The sequence below is a fragment of the Homarus americanus genome, unplaced genomic scaffold (genome assembly GCF_018991925.1).
Source record: "Homarus americanus isolate GMGI-L3 unplaced genomic scaffold, GMGI_Hamer_2.0 scaffold7626, whole genome shotgun sequence".
NCBI classification, from domain to species: Eukaryota; Metazoa; Arthropoda; class Malacostraca; order Decapoda; family Nephropidae; genus Homarus; species Homarus americanus.
Genome location: NW_024718273.1, coordinates 17,944,441 through 17,965,413, shown reverse-complemented (window position 1 = coordinate 17,965,413; position 20,973 = coordinate 17,944,441).

Genomic DNA, 20,973 nt, shown 5'->3' with positions numbered 1-20,973 from the left:
CCGTACGTGAGTGTCGGCGAGACCAAAGACCGTCCTGTCTTACACCTTCCACAGTGGTGAATCCCTCCCTGGCTGGGCTCACCAGGGTTCGTTGTGTGGCGCTGCATTCCACACTCCTTAATTTCCTAGAGTAGAAAAATATAAAATCTTCTTAATCCTAGACCAGGGAGGACTTGAAAGAAGTGGGGTGGTGTGTGGCGGGTGTGGTGCTGCATTCATCACGCTTCTTCTCTGCTTATATGTGCTGTGGTTGGATTCCGGCTAGCCATGGGGCGGTACTGTGTGTGATATTTGCCAGAGAAACAATCCTAAAGGGATGATGGATTAGTTGGAAGTGCATTCGCAAAAAAAAATTTACTTTATACATTACGTCAATGTTTGGTAACTATTATTTCCGTCACGACAATTTTCTCCTCAGGCTGGGTCGGGGAGTTAAGCTCTGCGCACTACACTTAATATCATTTATCACTACGCGTCAAAGAGTACATCACAAATCATAACAGCACAAAAATCCACTGAGTGAAGCTCTGCATTCATCGCAATATTACTTTATATTAACCATCATCATCAACATATAGCTTACGGGACAAAAGACGGGGGATTAGTGAGGTCTTACGCGGCGAGGCGGGTGAGGTAAGGACGGAGGCAAGGCAAGGCGGGACGCGGCTGGCCAGGCCGGCGCGGGGCGGGGTGGGGTGGGAGCCGAGGCGTGGTTGATCGGGCCAGGCCGGGGCTTTGCGGGGCGGGGCGGGGCAGGGATGGGAGGAAGGGTAAGGAGGGTGAGGTGAGGATTAGGACAGGGAGGAGGATGTAGGTTAAAAGACATGTTAAGTTATAACAGTTAGTACAGACACCGCTTTCATAACTGAAACAATTTCTACGTTCAACACTGACCAACAATCAAACTGCACTTGGGCTACTGAGAATGTCACAGATCGCGGGGGACACTGAGAAATCACGTTAAGCACTGAACATATTTCTAGAAAAAATTCGCGCATACCACGACGAGAGACATTTACTTGAGCTGTAACGGTGACACACTAGGACACTTTTCACGCTACTATGCAGGAACTCCTTATCCCGCACTTTCGAACAATACTCAAACAACGAGTCAGGTGTTATGGCTAAAATGAGGGAGGGCATGGGTTTACGTTAAGTACACTGTTACCAATAACAAGGGACGAGGAGGGCGTGAGTTAACGTTATAGTACACTGCCACCAATATAATGTTACGAATGCAACCACCCTTGTACTGCCTGCTTCGTCAAGATAGTTACGAGATTACTTCAAAAGATTCTAACTATCACTGTACTGAACACTAAAGGGAAGAGGCGTGAGTTTTACATTAAGTGCGCTGCCACCATTGTAATGAGACAAGTCTCACAAGAAGAAGATTACATATAGGTAGAATATTGATAGTATAAGTGTATAAAAGAGAGAAAGACTTTGGTAGCGTGGCCGTGATAGTTATTTGATGATGGATTTACACTTATCGTATCTTATACGTCAATACACATCTATTACGTCTTAAGGGCGACTTCTCAAACACTGCTTCGTTACAACTCTTTATTAATTACGAACATGACATGGACACATTAATAACACCTTCTATTGAAGTTACTAGGACATTATGTTTACGTTACTAGGACATCATATTACGTTACTAGACACTGATTCTCGGACACGAACATGAAATGAATACACTTCCCACGTAAGTAACTCATCCCATGGAAAGCTCTGACAAAAACTCACGTGACCTAGGGGAGGCCTAGCAGGTGGTCCTGGGTTGTCTCTATGGGAGACTGCTTAGCTGGGCGCCGGAGGGAAGTCTCGGTCCTGACCGGAGGCGACCGGAGGCGGCTTGCCTCCGGCCCCTGACTTCTCTCGAGCAGGACTGGGGACGTCGTAGCTGGCCCTTCCTCCTTACAAGACACACTCTCTCTCTCTGTCTCTCTCTCGCGGAGGGAGGACTAGGACGTCCTATATATTGGGAGGCGAGCCGTCAGGTTGAGCTGATCGGGGGGGGGCGGCGAAGGGTCTCCTTACATTTGCCCTCGCTAATGTAGGGTCAGGTCTGGACTTTTTCAGAGACTACAAGTTGTATATTCTGGAGAAATCTTCAGATGGGGCCGTGTGACATGAGAGGGGAGCCTGGCTGATTTATAACCCTTGGTCAGCTGCAAGAGTTACCCTACACTTGACCCCCCTAATGTCGGGTCAAGTCTGGACTGTTTCTGGGATGTAAGCTGTGGTCTGACAACCCATCACTACACGACCCTTTTGTGATCTCTACACACACACACGCACACATACGTACACACACACACACACACGCACACATACGAACACATGCACACACATGTACACGCACACATACGTACATGCACACATACGTACACGCACACATATGTACACCCACACACACACACACACACACACACGTGCAGTACATCCGAGAGTTCCGAGACGGTTTTAAAAAGTTTAGGGAATTGAAGGGAGGGGCGCCGGTTGGTAGAGCGGTACCGCTCTTGCCTCCCAAGCGAGATGTCATGGGTTCGATTCCCGGGCCGGCGGAAGTTGTTTGGACACACTTCCTAGTCCCCTTGGTCCCTGTTCACCTAGCAGCACAGTAGGTACCTGCTGTAAGTCGAAAGTTGCTAATTCTTATTCAGGGACAAGTTGTTGGAGCTTCCAATTACTTGCTTAGACATAAACCATTGACTCTCCAGGCTTCTATGCCCTTGACTCTTCAGGCTTCTACGCCCTTAACTCATGAGACATAAAGGCAAGCATGAACTTAGCATGCTTCCCTGTTGGGCACTGTAAACGCTTCTGCGCTTAACCTTACACAAGGATGTAGGGGGGTGCCCAATAATAATAAAAAATAAATGAAGGGAATTTTTTCCTTAGCATGAATAACTGGAGAAAAAGTTACGTTAGGTTTAGGTTATGTTAGGTTAGGGTTGGGTTGGGTTACGTTAGGGTTAGGTTAGGTAGTTCGAATTCGCTCACTGGTAACCATTTTGACACTTATTGGTGAAGCAGTGGAGGTGGACCTTGAGACTGAGGTGTGTGGGATGCCCGGGAGGTGGTGTGGGCGACTCTGTGGGTGGACATTAGGGCGGCAGAGGAATGGTGAAGTGTAGGTGGGTGGTAGGGGCGACAGAGGAGTGGTAAAGTGTGGGTGGGTGGCAGAGGCGGCAGGTGGAGGTGATATGAGATGAGATGAGGAGAGTGAGAGGTGAGGGAATGTGAGTCAGGGAAGTGAGAAGGGTCGTGGGTGGGTGAGGTGGGTGGGTGGGAGGGACTCGGGTGGTTCAGTAGAGTGTGTCAATGGGTGGGGACACATACCTGAGTCAGCGGGCCGTACAGGTGAGTGAGAGACTCGCTTTGGTGCCCTCAGGACACAGGACCTCTCTCTCACACCTGTCCAGAGAGAGAGAGAGAGAGAGAGAGAGAGAGAGAGAGAGAGAGAGAGAGAGAGAGAGAGAGATCAGTACTCCATGTTATTATTTATTTATATAGCGTTTGACTGTTAGAAATAGCAGATGTTTACATAATCAAAGTGAATGAGGTGTTTTATCTGATGTTTTGATGGTGTTTGATAGTGTTTAACGATGATTGGTGGTGTTTTGTGGTGTTTTATGGTGTTTGATAGTGTTTAACGATGATTGGTGTTTTGTGGTGTTTTATAGTGTTTTGATGGTGTTTGATAGTTGTTTAACGATGGTTGGTGGTGTTTTATAGTGTTTTTATGGTGTTTGATAGTGTTTAATGATGATTGGTGGTGTTTTGTGGTGTTTTATGGTGTTTGATAGTGTTTAACGATGATTGGTGTTTTGTGGTGTTTTATAGTGTTTTAATGGTGTTTGATAGTGTTTAACGATGATTGGTGGTGTTTTGTGGTGTTTTATGGTGTTTTATGGTGTTTGATAGTGTTTAACGATGATTGGTGGTGTTTTATGGTGTTTGATAGTGTTTAACGGTGATTGATGGTGTTTTATAGTGTTTTTATGGTGTTTTATAGTGTTTAACGGTGATTGATGGTGTTTTATAGTGTTTTTATGGTGTTTGATAGTGTTTAACGATGATTGGTGGTGTTTTGTGGTGTTTGATAGTGTTTAACGGTGATTAATGGTGTTTTATAGTGTTTTTGTGGTGTTTGATAGTGTTTGATAGTTGTTTAACGATGGTTGGTGGTGTTTTATGAGTGTTTTGATGGTGTTTGATAGTTGTTTTAACGATGATTGGTGGTGTTTTGTGGTGTTTTATGGTGTTTGATAGTGTTTAACGATGATTGGTGTTTTGTGGTGTTTTATAGTGTTTTGATGGTGTTTGATGAGTGTTTAACGATGGTTGGTGGTGTTTTGTGGGTGTTTTATGGTGTTTGATAGTGTTTAACGATGTTGGTGTTTGTGGTGTTTACAGTGTTTTGATGGTGTTTGATAGTTGTTTAACGATGGTTGGTGAGTGTTTTATAGTGTTTTTATGGTGTTTGATAGTGTTTAACGATGATTGGTGGTGTTTGTGGTGTTTTATAGTGTTTGATAGTGTTTAACGATGATTGGTGTTTTGTGGTGTTTTTATAAGTGTTTTGATGGTGTTTGATAGTGTTTAACGATGGTTGGTGGTGTTTTATAGTGTTTTATGGTGTTTGATAGTGTTTAACGATGATTGGTGGTGTTTGTGGTGTTTTATGGTGTTTGATAGTGTTTAACGATGATTGGTGTTTTGTGGTGTTTTATAGTGTTTTTATGGTGTTTGATAGTTGTTTAACGATGGTTGGTGGTGTTTTGTGGTGTTTGATAGTGTTTAACGGTGATTGATGGTGTTTTATAGTGTTTTTATGGTGTTTGATAGTGTTTAACGATGATTGGTGGTGTTTTATGGTGTTTGATAGTGTTTAACGGTGATTGATGGTGTTTTATAGTGTTTTTGTGGTGTTTGATAGTGTTTAACGGTGATTGATGGTGTTTTATAGTGTTTTTATGGTGTTTGATAGTGTTTAACGATGATTGGTGGTGTTTTGTGGTGTTTGATAGTGTTTAACGGTGATTGATGGTGTTTTATAGTGTTTTTGTGGTGTTTGATAGTGTTTAACGGTGATTGATGGTGTATTACTGAGTGAAAATGTACAATAAAGTGGATTGAAGAGTTAGTGAAATATAAACAGGAGGATAGAGACACGCACAAACAGACACCTGATGTAAATATTAAAAGTATTGGGTATTAACACACTTCCCTCCTGTCGTTCCCTCTACCACCGCTTGTGATGTTGCACGTATGGAAGTTGCGCCAGACGTACGTTCGCTCGCCTGCCCGTTGATATCGGCGGTAGTGGTGGGTGGTTTATGGTGGGAGGAGAGATAGTGTGCTTGGCCTGGCAGCTAAAAGGCCATCACTGAACTTAACATGTCGGGGTGTGTGTGTGTGTGTGTGTGTGTGTGTGTGTGTGTGTGTGTGTGTGTGTGTGTGTGTGTGTGTGTGTGTGTGTGTGTGTGAAGGTCATGTTGTCTTAAGTGGTTCAGCCGTGTTTAGGGTGTGTGTACAGTGCTCTTGGTCCTGTTGTGTTGCTGTGTATGTATGTATGTATGTATGTATGTATGTATGTATATATATGTGTGTGTGTGTGTGTGTGTGTATTTGGTAGTGACTGTAGTGTGGGTGTAACAGTGTACTGCGAGCGTCTGACTGGTGGGTGTGTAGGTAGGTGTAAGCAGGAAATGGAGAAGTGTAGATAACGTGAGAGGAATGTTGATGTTATGCTATCACACACACACACACACACACTCACTCACTCACTCACTCACTCACTCACTCACTCAGTCATAATCCAAGAGACATGTTTCATTCTAGGAGCATTGATTTGATTCACGGAGCATCAGTTGAATTCTTGGAGCATTTATTATTTATTTGTTTTTAGGAGCATATGACTAATTCTAGGAGCATTTAGTTGATTTTAGGAGCATATGTTTTGTAAGAAGACGACGAAAATGAACAACAACAAAGAGGGAGAACGAAACCGACAAAACGGGAGAAAAAATACGAGATTAATTCCCAGTCATATTGGTGGCGGCTTTCACACCCTATCAGGTGGGGGTGGGGGGTTCTGTGGTCATGAGAGGGGTGTAGTGGGTGGGTTGTAAACACTAGCTATCTCCAATCACCAACACTCATTGCCACTCGCCAGCCAGAATGCATTTTCAGTATGGAGGGAGGGAGAGAAGAGGGGGGTGTATGTTGGGGAGAGGGTGGGGGTGGAAGGAGGAAAGTGGTGTGGGTGGGGGGATAGGGCAGGGGTGTGTGGTGGGGGAGAAGAGGGGAAGGTGTGAGGGGTGGGGGTGGTTTGTGGAAGCGCTTTAACGCTCGTGTGTGTGTGGGGGGAGGGGTGGAGACTCGCCCGCTAGCTTGCCACAGGCCCCCACCAATACCTTACCGTTAGAAATGTAATTGACGTTGCTATTGTTATTAACTGTTGTTGTTGTTTATTTGTTGATATTGTTGTTTTTGTTATTTTTATTACTGGATTGTTGTTGTTACTATTATTATTGTTATTGTTATTTACTCCAGTTATTCAGTAAATTATACAGAAGTTGTGTTTGGAGAGATTTTGGTCACTAAAGAGATGTGTGTGTTGGAGGCCAAGTGAACCTTTACTAGTGCAGAGGGGTGGTGGTAGTTCGTGGTGGGGTGGTAGTAGTTCTTGGAGGGGGTGGTAGTAGTTCTTGGAGGGGTGGTAGTAGTCCTGGGAGGGGTGGTGGTAGTTCTTGGAGGGGGTGGTAGTAGTCCTGGGGGTCCTTTATCACGCTCAGGCTAGTAACTAAGACTAACTTTACGTCACTCAGCAGTAATCTAAAAAAAAATAGGAAAGAATTAATTTTTTTATTAATATTAAAAAAAAGTTGAATCGGTTATCATGATCAAAATAAATAGCTGACACACACACACACACACACACACACATGATGCAACACAGGATGGATGACGTCATATGAATTGTCCGCAACAGGAAATTGTGTCACCATTGCCGCTGTTCTGTGTTGGCCTCACGTGACCTTCTCCACACTGTTTTGACCTTAGATGACCTTTTCTTCCTCCCCATCGTGTGACCTAGGTAGTGGTGTCCTGGTGACCTGACCCCGCCCTGACCCCCTTAACCCCTTGGTGTTATATTCCCTGTTAAAATAACCTTAATCATTGGGTCATGAAGTTTATATGTTTGGTAGTGATTATTGATTACTTTGTTGGACAGTTAGACGTGCTCTCTCTCTCTCTCCAGGAACTCGGGTTGATAACGAATTCGAACCGAAACGCACAAAGTTAAACTGTGTGTGTGTGTGTGTGTGTGTGTGTGTGTGTGTGTGTGTGTGTGTGTGTGTGTGTGTGTGTGTGTGTGTGTGCTGACCTCACTAGAGGAAAGGTCACGGCAGGCTTAGCTCCCGAGAGATAATTATCAGATATGGCCAGTGCTACCTGTGGTTGGGGGTGTGCGCTTTTGTGGGCTGAGTTGAAGAGGGCCAAGGAAGAAATAGAGAGGGCCAAGTTAGAGAATTTGAAATTAAAGGAAGAGATGGCAAGGATGAAGGAAGAGGCGAGACAAGGAAAGCCGGTGTCTGACGAAAACTCAGGCGAATGGAAGGTTGTGAGGAGAGGGACGACCAAACTGGTGGTGAAAAAACACACAAAGGATACGGCAACAATGACAACAACAGCTAAGAGTGAGAGGTGATATGATAGAGATGTATAAATGGAAGTCAGGGCTGAACAAACGGGACATTACAAAGGTACTCAAACTATCCAACCAGGAGCGAACTCGTAACAATGGTTTTAAATTAGACAAATTTAGATTTAGGCGCGAAATAGATAAACACTGGTTTGGTAACAGAGTAGTGGATGAATGGAACAAGTTACCAAATATCATAGGAGTAATATATAGACCTCCCAATCTTGATAGAGTTAATGAGCGACTTATCTGGGAAGAAATGCGCAGGGCTTCCATACACAACAAAGTCTGTATAGTATGCGACTTTAACCTTGGCCAAATGGATTGGAATGACCTTACGGGTAACTCAGTATCAGAGGATTTCCTCGAAACGATCCAGGACTGTTTCCTTAGTTAACATATAACCGAACCCACCCGGGGTAATAATATACTCGATTTAGTTCTGTCGAACAGAGAAAACCTCATTAGCAATGTCGAGGTAGAGAACGAACTTGCAAACAGCGATCACAAAGAAATTAGTCCAGTTAGATTTTCAGGGCAGACGTAAGGAGAATGCCATTAAAGTCCCAGATTTCAGAAGGGCAAACTTTGATAGTTTAAAGAGGCAGCTGGGAGAGGGGGTGTCACGCTTGGGTGTGAGCCTGTCGGATGACACCGACCTGATAACGAGATCTGAGATTGCCGAGTTCCACGAATATTTAAACAATGAGTTACTTAATGCACAAAGGCAGAACATACCATACAAAAAACTCAGATCAGACAACAATGACCCTAAATGGATAAATAATTATTTAAAGAACATTATTGGCCAAAGGAAGGCTATAGGTAGAAGGATAAATCGTGGCGAAATTTACCTCCAGGAGTATTATAAGGTATTGGCCGGTAGGGTTAAGACCGAGATAGAAAAGCAAAGAGGAATTATGAACTGAAGATAGCAGGGGAGGCGAAGACAAACCCCAAAGGATTCTACCAAATGTATCAAACTAAAACACGAGATAAGATTGGACCAATACATTCAGATACCGGCTAGCTATCTGATAATGACGGAGAAATGAGCAATAATCTGAATAAATATTTTTCAACAGTTTTCACCACCGAAAATTTAAACATGATACCTGAGGCACCGACTCTATTCAAAGATAGTGAAGAAAACAAATTAAGCGAGAGAGTAGTGACTAGTAACGATGTTAATAAGCAAATAGACAAATTGAAGCCTAATAAGTCACCTGGTCCCGCTGAGTTATTTGCCAGAGTATTAAAGGAATGTAAGGAAGAGCTTAGTATGCCCTTAGCAAAGTTGTTTAACATGTCATTAAAAACAGGTGTAGTACCAGAATCCTTGAGGTTAGCGAATGTAATACCGATTTTCAAGAAGGGGGATAGATCACTATCATCTAACTACCGCCCAATCAGTCTAACATCAATAGTAGGCAAATTACTGGAAGCAATCATTTCAAACTATTCGAAATCACCTGGAGAAGCACAAGTTGATCAATGATTCCCAACATGGCTTCACAAGTGAGCGTTCATGTCTAATTAATCTATTAACATTCTTTTCATCAGTTTTCGAATCGGTGGACGAGGGGCACAATTATGATGTGGTATATCTCGACTTTAGCAAAGCCTTCGACAGAGTCCCCCACGAAAGACTAATTAGAAAGGTAGAAGTGCATGGCATCAAAGGTAATATCCTTAAATGGATTAGGGCGTGGTTACGGGCCAGGAAACAGCGAGTGAGCATAAACGGCACTAAATCGCATTGGAGCAACGTCACTAGTGGAGTTCCCCAAGGCTCAGTACTTGGACCATTATTATTTATTATATACATAAACGACATAGATATCGGCATAGACAGCACCATAAGTAAATTTGCTGATGACACTAAAATAGGACGTGTAATTAAATCTGACGAGGACTCTGCAAAACTACAGGAAGATCTAAATAAATTTTTCGAATGGTCGGAAAAATGGCAGATGGATTCAATGTGGACAAACGTAAAGTACTCTGTGTAGATGTAAACAGAGAAACCATTTACCAGATGAACAAAGATGCCATTGTGAAATCCGACTGCGAGAGAGATTTATGAGTAATGATAAGTAGGAATCTTAAGCCAAGTAAACAATGTGTTTTTGCTCGTAACAAGGCTAATAAAGTATTTGGGTTCATACAAAGGAGTGTTAGTTACAAGACTAGCGAGGTCATCCTAAAATTATATCTAGCGCTTGTGAGACCTCACCTGGATTACACAGTTCAGTTCTGGTCACCGTATTACAGAATGGATATAGAATCCTTGGAAAGAATTCAGAGGAGAATGACCAGACTAATCCCAGGCATTAGGAACATTGAGAACAGAGACAGGTTAAAGCATCCTAATTTGCACTCCCTCGAGAGACGTAGAGCGAGGGGCGACATGATAGAGGTGAATAAATGGAAGTCAGGGCTAAACAAAGGGGACATTACAAAGGTACTCAAACTATCCAACCAGGAGCGAACTCGTAACAATGGTTTTAAATTAGAAAAATTTAAATTTAGGCGAGAAATAGGTAAACACTGGTTTGGAAACATAGTAGTGGATGAATGGAACAAGTTACCAAATATCATCATTAACTCGAATACGCTGGATAGCTTCAAACATAGGTTGGATGCTGATATGAGCAATAGGGGTTGGGTGTAAATGGGACTGCCCAGTATGGGCCAATAGGCCCGCTGCAGTTTCCTCCATTCTTATGTTCTTATGTGTGTAATAATAATAAACGGTTTATTAATAGAGTTGCAGCTGGTGGCTGAAAATGTACAGACTTACATTTGATTTAGACATAATGATATAATATGCATTGAATACATTTACAGGGCTGTACAGTACATAAATCAGGAGTTGTTTATTATTTTAACAATAGATGGGATGGTGCTGTTCTTATATCTATCGGTGCGGGCTCTTATGGGCTGTATTTTGTTGTAGTGGCGGACTGCGCGAGTTGGGTGGGGGGCAGTAGGTGGCGATGACGAGGGTGGTGCAGTAGTCCACGGCCAAACCTTTCCAGTGCTTGGTGGTGGAGGTCACTGAGGGATGGCACTTCCAGGGTGGAGAGAGCGTTGGTGTAGCCGGAGTATTCTGCGCCGAGCATGATTCTACAGGCCCTTTTCTGTACCTTCTCTAGCTGACGTTGTTGGGTGGAGTTGAGAGAAGACGACCAGGCTGGTGACGCATACGTTAGTTTGGGGAGAATAAAGGCGTTGTAGATGGTCCTCAGGTCTGGCGTGGGTGTCCCAAGTGACCTAAGTCGTCGTAGTATGTAGAGACGGTACGAGGATGCCTTGACTGTGTTGTTTACATGGGCCTTCCAGTCAAGTTTGTTGTCTCTAGTTACACCCAGGAGTTTGGCAGACTGCACCAGCTGGAGAGGATGGACACCTGCTGGGGCTTGCGCTGGAGTGGTGGCGGTATTGATGTGCATGACTACGGTTTTGGTGTGGTTGATGGTGACCTTGTTCTCCGTAGTCCATGCCTGGAGCCTGTCCAGGGTGTCTTGTAGCGATGAGTAGTCTGGTGCGGTGTTGTCCACTGAAACCCCCACAGTGTAATCATCCACGTACTTGCACCTGTGAGGAGTGTGTGCGCGTGTGTGTACGAGTACTGAATTATAAGTGGGAAGAGTTTTGTAGGGGGGCAGGTGTCACGATGCACCTGTGTGTTGTGGCGGGGGGAGACGGACGTGTGTACGGCAGGCCGGCAGTAGAGTTGGAGCAGTGTATAGTGACGGACCTTTACTCTGGGATCTTAACCTCGGCATGTACTATATTACACCTGTTGGCCCCCTCCTGTTGCCCTCTCTGTTAACGGGTGAGTGTTAATCCTGTTATGACTCTTTTGGTTGGGGTAGTAGTTTGATTGGTGGTGATGGTAGTGAATTAATCTGTTATATATCATTTACCTGTAACTAATTAACTCAGGTGTTATATATTCGTTAAATTTGGTGAACTATTTTGTTCTTGGTGTTAAGGAAGTTATTTTGTTAAACTGTGTATCTTATTTAATTGTTAGAATAAAGGAAGATAAAATATTGTTGTATCATCATCACCATAATTTTCATCACTACAGCACCACCACTACACCACCAATTCCACCACCATCACCACCACATTCATTCAATATCGCTACCTTCCACTGTCACCACCACCTTGTTGCTACAGTGGGAAAAATGACGACTGTGTTGAGAATCGATAAGATAATAAGCTACACTATAACAATGGCGGTGTTGTGGTGACTTAGACGAGGCTCCTGAGGTGTGGGAACGTGGTGATAGTGGTGAGGTGGTGGTGATAGTGGTGGTTGTGGTAGTGATGGTGGTGATCGTGGTGGTGGTGGTGGTAATGGTTGTGATAAGTAGTGTTGGTGCTGGCTATGATAGTAATAATAGTAGTAGTGATGATGGTAATGATAGTGACGTTGCGTGAAAGGTGATGGTGATGCAATAATAAAAGAAATGTCACTCTCTCCTTGCTATGTGACAGATAACCCCCTCTCCACCTCTCCCCCTCTCTCCACCTCTCCCCCCCTTTCTATCCCTTCCTTGGTCGTTATCCTTACTGTTTTGGTGGGGGGAATCCATGTAATTGAGACATTTTATCTCTCTCTCTCTCTCTCTCTCTCTCTCTCTCTCTGTGGTGACTCCATGGTGATCAATACACCAGGTTAATGGTGGTGGTGGTGGTGTGTGGAGTGATCCTGGTGAGAGTTTGATCAGGATGGTGACCTCTTGTTGATATATCAGGCTGTGAGTCTATTACAGGGTGGTATGTCACCAGGTTGGGCTGCGAGGTGAAAAAAAAAATGGTGCTTTCATGAATACCTTTATTTTGGTGAATGAGTTAAATGAGAATGGTGACGAGATGGTGAATGTGGTGCAGTTCACTAGGGATGAGAATGAACCTTGATTTTGGTGATCATTGTACGGTATGTGTGGTGAGCCAGGTGATGATATAGTGCCTTGATTGGTGATAGTGACCTTATTGGTGTGATAGTGATCTTATTGGTGTGATAGTGACCTTATTGATGATGGTGCCCTTATTGGTGATATAGTGCCTTGATTAGTGATATAGTGTCTTGATTGGTGATATAATTCCTTGATTAGTGATATAGTGCCTTGATTGGTGATGTAGTGACTTGATTAGTGATGTAGTGACTTGATTAGTGATATAGTGCCTTGATTGGTGATATAATTCCTTGATTGGTGATATAGTGCTCTGATTGGTGATATAGTGCCTTGATTGGTGATATAATTCCTTGATTGGTGATATAGTGCCTTGATTGGTGATATAGTGCTCTGATTGGTGATATAGTGACTTGATTGGTGATATAGTGCCTTGATTGGTGATATAGTGCCTTGATTGGTGATATAGTGCCTTGATTGGTGATATAGTGCTCTGATTGGTGATATAGTGACTTGATTGGTGATATAGTGCCCTGATTGGTGATATAATTCCTTGATTGGTGATATAGTGCTCTGATTGGTGATATAGTGACTTGATTGGTGATATAGTGCCTTGATTGGTGATATTCTTACCTTGATTGGTGATATAGTGCCTTGATTAGTCTAATTTCCCTGATTGGTGATATAGTGCTCTGATTGGTGATATAGTGACGATTGTGATATAGTGCCTTGATTGGTGATATAATTCCTTGATTGGTGATATAGTGCTCTGATTGGTGATATAGTGACGATTGGTGATATAGTGCTCTGTTGGTGATATAGTGACGATTAGTGATATAGTGCCTTGATTGGTGGATATGATTATTTGTTATAATGTGAATAATGTTAATGAGTCGAGCGAATGTTGTATGTTTATGTGAGAGTGTGGGAAGGAGGAGGAGGAGGAGTGTGGAAGGAGGAGGAGGAGGAGCGTGGGAAGGAGGAGGAGTGTGGGAAAGGATGTTGAGTGGTACTTGTGGAGGAAGGGTGACGGGGGGGGGCAGTGTCTGTGGGTAATGGTAATGATGATGGTGGTAATGGTAGTGATGATGGTTATGGTGAGGGCAATGGTAGTGATGATGGTGGTTATGGTGTCGGCAGGTATGTATGGTGGTAGTGATAGTTATGGTGTCGTCAGGCGTGTAGGTTGATGATGGTGAGGGAGGCGCTGTAGGTGGTGGTGGCATAGATGAGAATGACCCTGATGGCGCCGCCCCCGGAAGCTTAGGGCAGCGGGGGGCGGGGCAGATAGTGGTGGTGGTAGGGCCTCTTCGTGACCAGGGGGGGGTGGGACAAGGGGGTGAGGGAGGTGGGACGGGTGTGTGGGAGGTAGGCCAGGGGGGATGGGGGTGAGGGGTGGAATAGGGAGAGGGGGTTACACTGGTTAGTACACTACTCATTATGATGTACACTCATACACCTTATATGACCTGTTATAACCCCTGTACACATATTTTAACCTTAAACAACTAGTCACTTCTCTGTGTACACTTTACCTGAGGTGTACACGCATTACTTCCGGTATATTCTTGTGTACATAAGACCTCTCCTGGCTTGTACACACACTGCTCCAGCGAACACGTGTGTGTGTGTGTGTGTGTGTGTGTGTTTTTAGGGGGTCACGGGAAGGTCAGTCGGATCACCACTCGGCTTAAAACACAAGTTGGGTCCCTTTGACTATTTCAGAACGTTGTTTCAAGTTCAGCAAGTGTGTTTTGTCGTGTTTGGTCTCATTACACAACCCGGAGATGACGCGCTTTGGAGGGGAAAGGAGGAGGGGATGGAGAGGAAGGGGGGAGGGGTGGAGAGGGAAGGTAGAAGGAAGGACGGATGGAGAGAAAAGGGGGGGGGGTGAGTGAGGAGGAGAGAAAGAGGGTTAGAATAAGTCAAAACAAGATACCATAAGCAGGCTAATAAAACAGATTACTTGTTAGAGGGATTCACTCAACAGCCAGTTCATTTGTTACCTTCAAGACAAGTAAAAAACAGAGAGAGGGAGGTGTGGAGCAGGTGTGGAAGGTGTGGAGCAGGTGTGGGCGTGTTTAGTGGTTTACCTGGCCGAGGTGTAGTGTATTAATGGTCCAGCCTCCACCGTTTAGTAAGGTCACTTGTGTGTGTTTTCCCCACGTTTTAGTTTAACAAATTTATCGACAAAGCTTGTAGTACAGTTTGCCTATTCTGAGTAATTCAGTCAGGTCTTGACACTGAGGGTGGTATCACTTCTCACTGCCACGCAGGACAGCGGTTCATAAACAAAGAAATACATCATATTCATTAACAGTATATATATGTCAGAGTCGTGTGGGTGATGTCACTGTTCACTGCCATGCAAGACAGTGGTTCATATACATTGGAGTCATATTCTAATTGAAGACTAATCAGTGTGGGCCAGCAGCAAATTTGGGATAAACAGCAAGAATGTCCCCAAGCACCCCCGATTCAATATAGTAATTATTGTTGAAAGTTCATGATACAATAAGCCAGGTGGCCTGAAGTCTTTGACAGTATCACAGTCAATAATATAGTGTTCAAGTGTATGCTTTAAAGGTTTATCACAAAGTTTACATGCTGAGTGTTCCGGTATGGGTACAGCGTTACTAACTTGCCAGATGTGTCTGTATCCTAGCCTATTTCTGGCCTTGACTACATCACATTGTCTGGTTCTGTCCTTATGCTGGCCATACCGGTACCTCTCGTCACAAAATTTGCCATATTTACTAATGCTACAACTGCCAGGTCTCTCTGCATTTCTCAGTTCTTCTAGATCAGAGTTCATGACTCTGACTTGAATGTTGTTAAGTACAGCATTGGACAGGCCAAGGTCACGGTCATCATTTTCTTTCTTACATGCCTCATTGGCCAGTCTATCAGCACGGTCATGATACCTGATTCCAACAACATTTCTTTTAATATCACATACAACTTTAGACATAGAACCTGACGGGCTGTTCATTGATTTCAAAGCACTTTGAGAGTCACAGAATATCACCCCACCTCCATTTTCTTTAAGGTAGTCTGTGGCTAAGTAGATTCAGTTAGTTCAGTTTGTGTTGTGCTGGCCCAGATGTTCAGCCTTTGCTTGTTTGACACTATCATCTCTTTTTCTTTATATATTACAATTGCACAGCCTGTTCTACCTGTGTTTGTCTGCACAGAACCATCAGTAAAAGCATAAAATTCACTTGATTTAATACTCTTATGTGTCTGTTAATAGTTTTTAGTGTGACACATCTCACCACATCGGTGTTTAACATTTGCTTACTACCAACAGGAGAGTAATTAATAGGAACTGATATATCCAGCCCAGGGGAATGGCATTAATGGGTTCGTCTGGGGTGATTGGGACATTCAGTTTCAAGAGATGGGTTATGTTACAGACTGCCACGCATACCTCCTCTCTCCCTCCCCCCACTTTTCCTCCTCTCCCTCCTCCCCACACGCTCCCTCCCTCCTCCCCACACGATCCCTCCCTCCTCCCCCACGTTCCTCCCTCCTCCCCTCACCCTCCTTCCTCTCTCCACCCTCTCTCCCTCCTCCCCTCACCCCTCACCCCCCTTCCTCCCCCCCCAGCACTTCTAAAGACCTTTCTAAGCGAGACTTGGGGACTACAAGTGACCTCTTAGCCTTTTTTTGTAGAGAATGGAGGGTGAAAGAAGATTAGAGGTGGGAGAAGGAAGTTATAGTTCGGAAATTGAAGAAAATTAGGAGGAGGTAAGAGAGGGCGGGCTGTGTCATGGGTTAGTCATTGTCTGTCGGTACAGGCACTACACAGCCTACCCTATCCCATATATGGGTGTTTTGAGGTCCATATCTCATATTCCGCCGACCCTACTGGCGGATGCTGGTCTAGGGAGGTTGTCTATTGCCTGGTCGTATAGATCTGGGGTGGTAATGGACCTATTGAGATTTGGTAACTTTTTGGGAACCATGTATGGTTGTTGTCGTTATCTGGTGGGAGTCTTTGAAGGAGTTCTTGCTCTGATCGTTCTATCTTTTGCCAGATTCTGCTGGCCAGGGTGTGCAGCTGCTGGTTGATGGGTTTCATTCTCAGGTCTCTATGTATCTTGGCTGTGGTTCTGGTGAAGGGGTATCTTTCACCTGTGACGAATCTTAGGGCTTCATTTTGGACCACTTGTCATATTAATATTTGAGTGGTGCTCATAGTATGAAGAGGTACTGCTGGGTAAGTTAATATCAGTATGATAAATGATGTAACCAGGCGGAGTTTTATTTTCTCAGGAAGCGCTTTAAAGCGGTATAGTTTATTCGCCTCTCTTCTTGCCTTATATGTGTGTGTGTGTGTGTGTGTGTGTGTGTGTGTGTGTGTGTGTGTGTGTGTGTGTGTGTGTGTGTGTCGTATAGGAAGCACAACCAGAAAGACCTAAGTTTCTTATTCATAGGTAAATCAAAATTAGTCGCAGGTGGAGGTAATAATCGAGTGTTGAGAACCACGACACCAAGTTGAAGGTAATTTTCTCCCAAGTCCTTCACTAAAGTATTACCTGGCGAGCCTTGATCTTCTGAAGTTTAATTAAAGGTGTTGGTAATGAAGGGTCCCTCATTTCGTCTATTCGGTCATATTTCCCATCATCCTCACGTCTCCTCACCCCTTCATCCCATACCCCCTCCTCACGCCCCTTCATCCTGACACCCGCCTTTACGCTCCCCTCACTCCCCCTCCTCACCCTCAGACGTCTCCCAATTGACCAACCTCGCTCCACCAACACTTGATTAACTCTTCATGTTATTTGGTATGTAAACTCTCCCATGGTGACGTATACTAGTCCAGACGTTGACCTTTGGAAAGGTTAGAGGTCAAGGGAGGAGTCAGGGGACAGGTCGAATCTTTGCCTCCTCCTCCTCCCTTCCCTTTAATGGAACGGGTATCCCCGCCCCTCCTCCTCAAGCGACACGTGGAGGAGAGGAGTCATTGGTTTGTACATAAGACTGGAGGACACTGCAGCGGGCCATACTGGGCAGTCCCGTTTACACCCAACCCCTATTGCTCATATATCCATCCAACCTATGTTTGAAGCTATCCAGCGTATTAGAGTTAATGATGATGTTTGGTAACTTGTTCCACTCGTCCACTACTCTATTTCCAAACCAATGTTTACCTATTTCGCGCTGCCCCCTACCAGAGTCTGAACCCGGTGCCTCATTTCGTCAAGTCGGTCACATGTTGCCGACACAATGTACGCAAGTGTGGACGCACCTTCAACTGCCGTGCGCTAACCAGATGTGTGCTAATATGGCGTATACGCTGGCAACTGACGCACCACACACACACACACAGGGAGTTGATCACGAACGCGAGCACCGACCGTAAAATGCGTATAGGAACACACACGAAGGAACGCTACGCCGTGTGCCGCTGTGCGAGACCCACCCCACCACATTCCTGTGTTCTGGTCAGGGTGGAGTGTCGCCCCGCCCTGGAGGAGGAGGAGGGAGGGGCAGGGGGAAGATTGAGGAGGAGAGATGGGCAGAAGGAAGACGGAAGGGCATGGGGAAGATCGAGGAGGAGGGAGGGGCAGGGGGAAGACGGAGCGAGAGGAGGAGGAGGGAGGGGCAGAAAGTCAGTTTTATTTTCAAGAGAGTAGATAAATGAGGGAGGAAGAGAGGGAGGTATGGTTGCCTGAGGGGGGTGGAGAGGAAGTGAGGTAGAAAATGGAGGGGGGAGGTGGAGGCTGGAAGGCGTAGTGATGGAAGGAGATAAAGATAGAGAGGGAAATATATTTGACCTCTGACCCCTCACCTGTACACACCACACCTGTACACACCTCACCTGTACACACCTCACCTGTACACACCTGGGCTATGTTTTATCACAGCGACCTTGGCCATTAAAAAACAGCCGTTCTTTAACCTCACCAGAAGCCCTTTAACTGAGTCCTGGAGAGAGCGAGTCGTCGTTGATACCATAACTGCGTGTGTTAAAGGGACGTGTTGTTGTCAGAGTACTTTAATCGGGAGGAGAAGTACCGGACTATGGTTGAGAGAGAGAGAGAGAGAGAGAGAGAGAGAGAGAGAGAGAGAGAGAGAGAGAGAGAGAGAGAGAGCGAGCTCGAGCTCATCACGTGTCATAGGTTGTTGGTCTCTTACAGTTGTTAGCGTGTTGCATTATTGGGTACAGGTGGTGAACAGGTGTGTCTCCTACTGTGTGTGTGTCTCCCCCACTCTTTCTCTCTCTCCCTCCCACCCACCCCCCTCTCTCCCTCCCTTCCTCCCTCTGGAACTATGCATCTCTTATTAACACTTAAAAACATTACTGGTGTTATTGTACGCGTCTTGGTCGAGGTCATGGGGGAAGGTCATGTAGAGGTCATGAGAGGGAAGGTCATGTAGAGGTCATGAGAGGGAAGGTCATGTAGAGGTCATGAGAGGGAAGACTGATGTATACCTGTGTTACGTCATTAACAGGTGGATTGGGTTCATTAAGGACAGGTGTCGTAGATCATGAAGGGATGCATATACAAGTGTACAGGTGTGCCCCACGGTGTACAGGTGTGCCCCACGGTGTACAGGTGTGCCCCACGGTGTACAGGTGTGACCCACGGTGTACAGGTGTGACCCACGGTGTACAGGTGTGACCCACGGTGTACATAGCCACAACCTTGGGTATTGTGGTGTGGTGTTGTGGTGGTTGTAGTGTTGTAGCGGCGTGTGGGTGAGTGGTAGTGGAGGTGGTTGTGGTGGTATAAGTGCTCAGCTGTGGGTGATGGTGAGGCAGTGTAAAATGACGCCAGTGTTGCTTTTGTTATTGTTTTGATTGAGTGATTGAGCAGGAGGCGGGAGCAGGTGCTACCTCCACTCCACCCCTCCACTCCCCTCCTCTACTCCCTCCACCTTCCCCCACTCCCCCCTCCACCTTCCTTCACTCCTCCCACCTCCTCCTCCCTCTCCTCTCCTCGCTGTAAACAATTTAACTTCACTTAATCAACAGTGATATATATTATACACACACTCCTCCCCTCCTTCCCCACCTCCCCTCCTTCCCCACTTCCCCCTCCTTCTCACCCACCTCCTACGTCTCCCCCCCACCTCCCTCCCTCCTCACCCCCTTCTCACCTCCTCCTCCTCCTCGTTCACCTCCCCCCCTCCTACGTCTCCCCCCACCTCCTCCTCCTCCTCCCCCCTCACACACAAGGTCGACAGGGTAGGGGTCGTGCGTCACCTCAGCAGTGTAGTGAAGATGTTGCCGGAACCAGAGTTTTGTCCCGTAATCTGAAGTGTTCTCTCTCTCTCTCTCTCTGTCTCTGTCTCTGTCTCTGTCTCTCTCTCTCTCTGTCTCTCTCTCTCTGAGTTTACTAACTAAATATCGCCCCAAAAATTATCCCACGTAGAGAAGTGACCTTATGTAGACGTCTAGATATGTGTACTTGTTCATGACTGTATTTTTACCAGGTGTACACGTTCATGAATGTATGTTTACTTGTGTGTGTTTATTTGTTTCGTGTAATGTGTGGGTTTGGTAAAGGGAGATGGAGGAAAATATAAGAGAAGAGATAGAATGAAGAGGAGGAGAACGGGGAGAAGGAGGAGGGGAAGGAAGGAAGGAAGGAATGGGAAGATGTTGATTTTTTTGTGTGATAATATAGGACAGGAGGAGGAGCAGGAGGTGAAGGAAGACAACCTAACCACCTCACCTCAACCCAACCTCACCTCAACCCAACCTCACCTCAACCCAACCTCACCTCAGCCCAACCTCACCTCCAACCCACCTCACCTCAGCCCAACCTCACCTCCCAGCCCAGCCTCACCTCAGCCCAGCCTCCTCAGCCTCACCTCACCTCAGCCCAACCTCACCTCAACCCAACCTCACCTCAACCCAACCTCACCTCAACCCAACCTCACCTCAACCCAACCTCACCTCAACCAACCCAACCCATCCCCCCCCTCACCCCTCCCCGGCAGGTAGAGTTACGGTGTTGACCAATCAGGCGAACTAAGCCTAGGGGTGTCTAATCTTTAGGTGATCCAGGTGTGTTCTCAAATGGTCACTCGTTGTTCCTCTTCCGGGCTCCTGACCACGTAAGATATAGGTGGGGTGAGAGGGGATGGCCTAGCCCCCCTTTGGAATCATGTCCAGGTATGCGGTGGGTGGTAAAGTGGGCGGTGGGGTGGGCGTCGATAATAATCTACTGGCCATCTTAACCACCGTGTGTGTGTGTGTGTGTGTGTGAGGAGCGCAGGAGGGAGAGAGGTATGTCATCGGGTCCAGGGAACACAGGTACAAATGGTTTACCCCCTCCCTCTCCCCTCCTCCTTCCCCTGCCT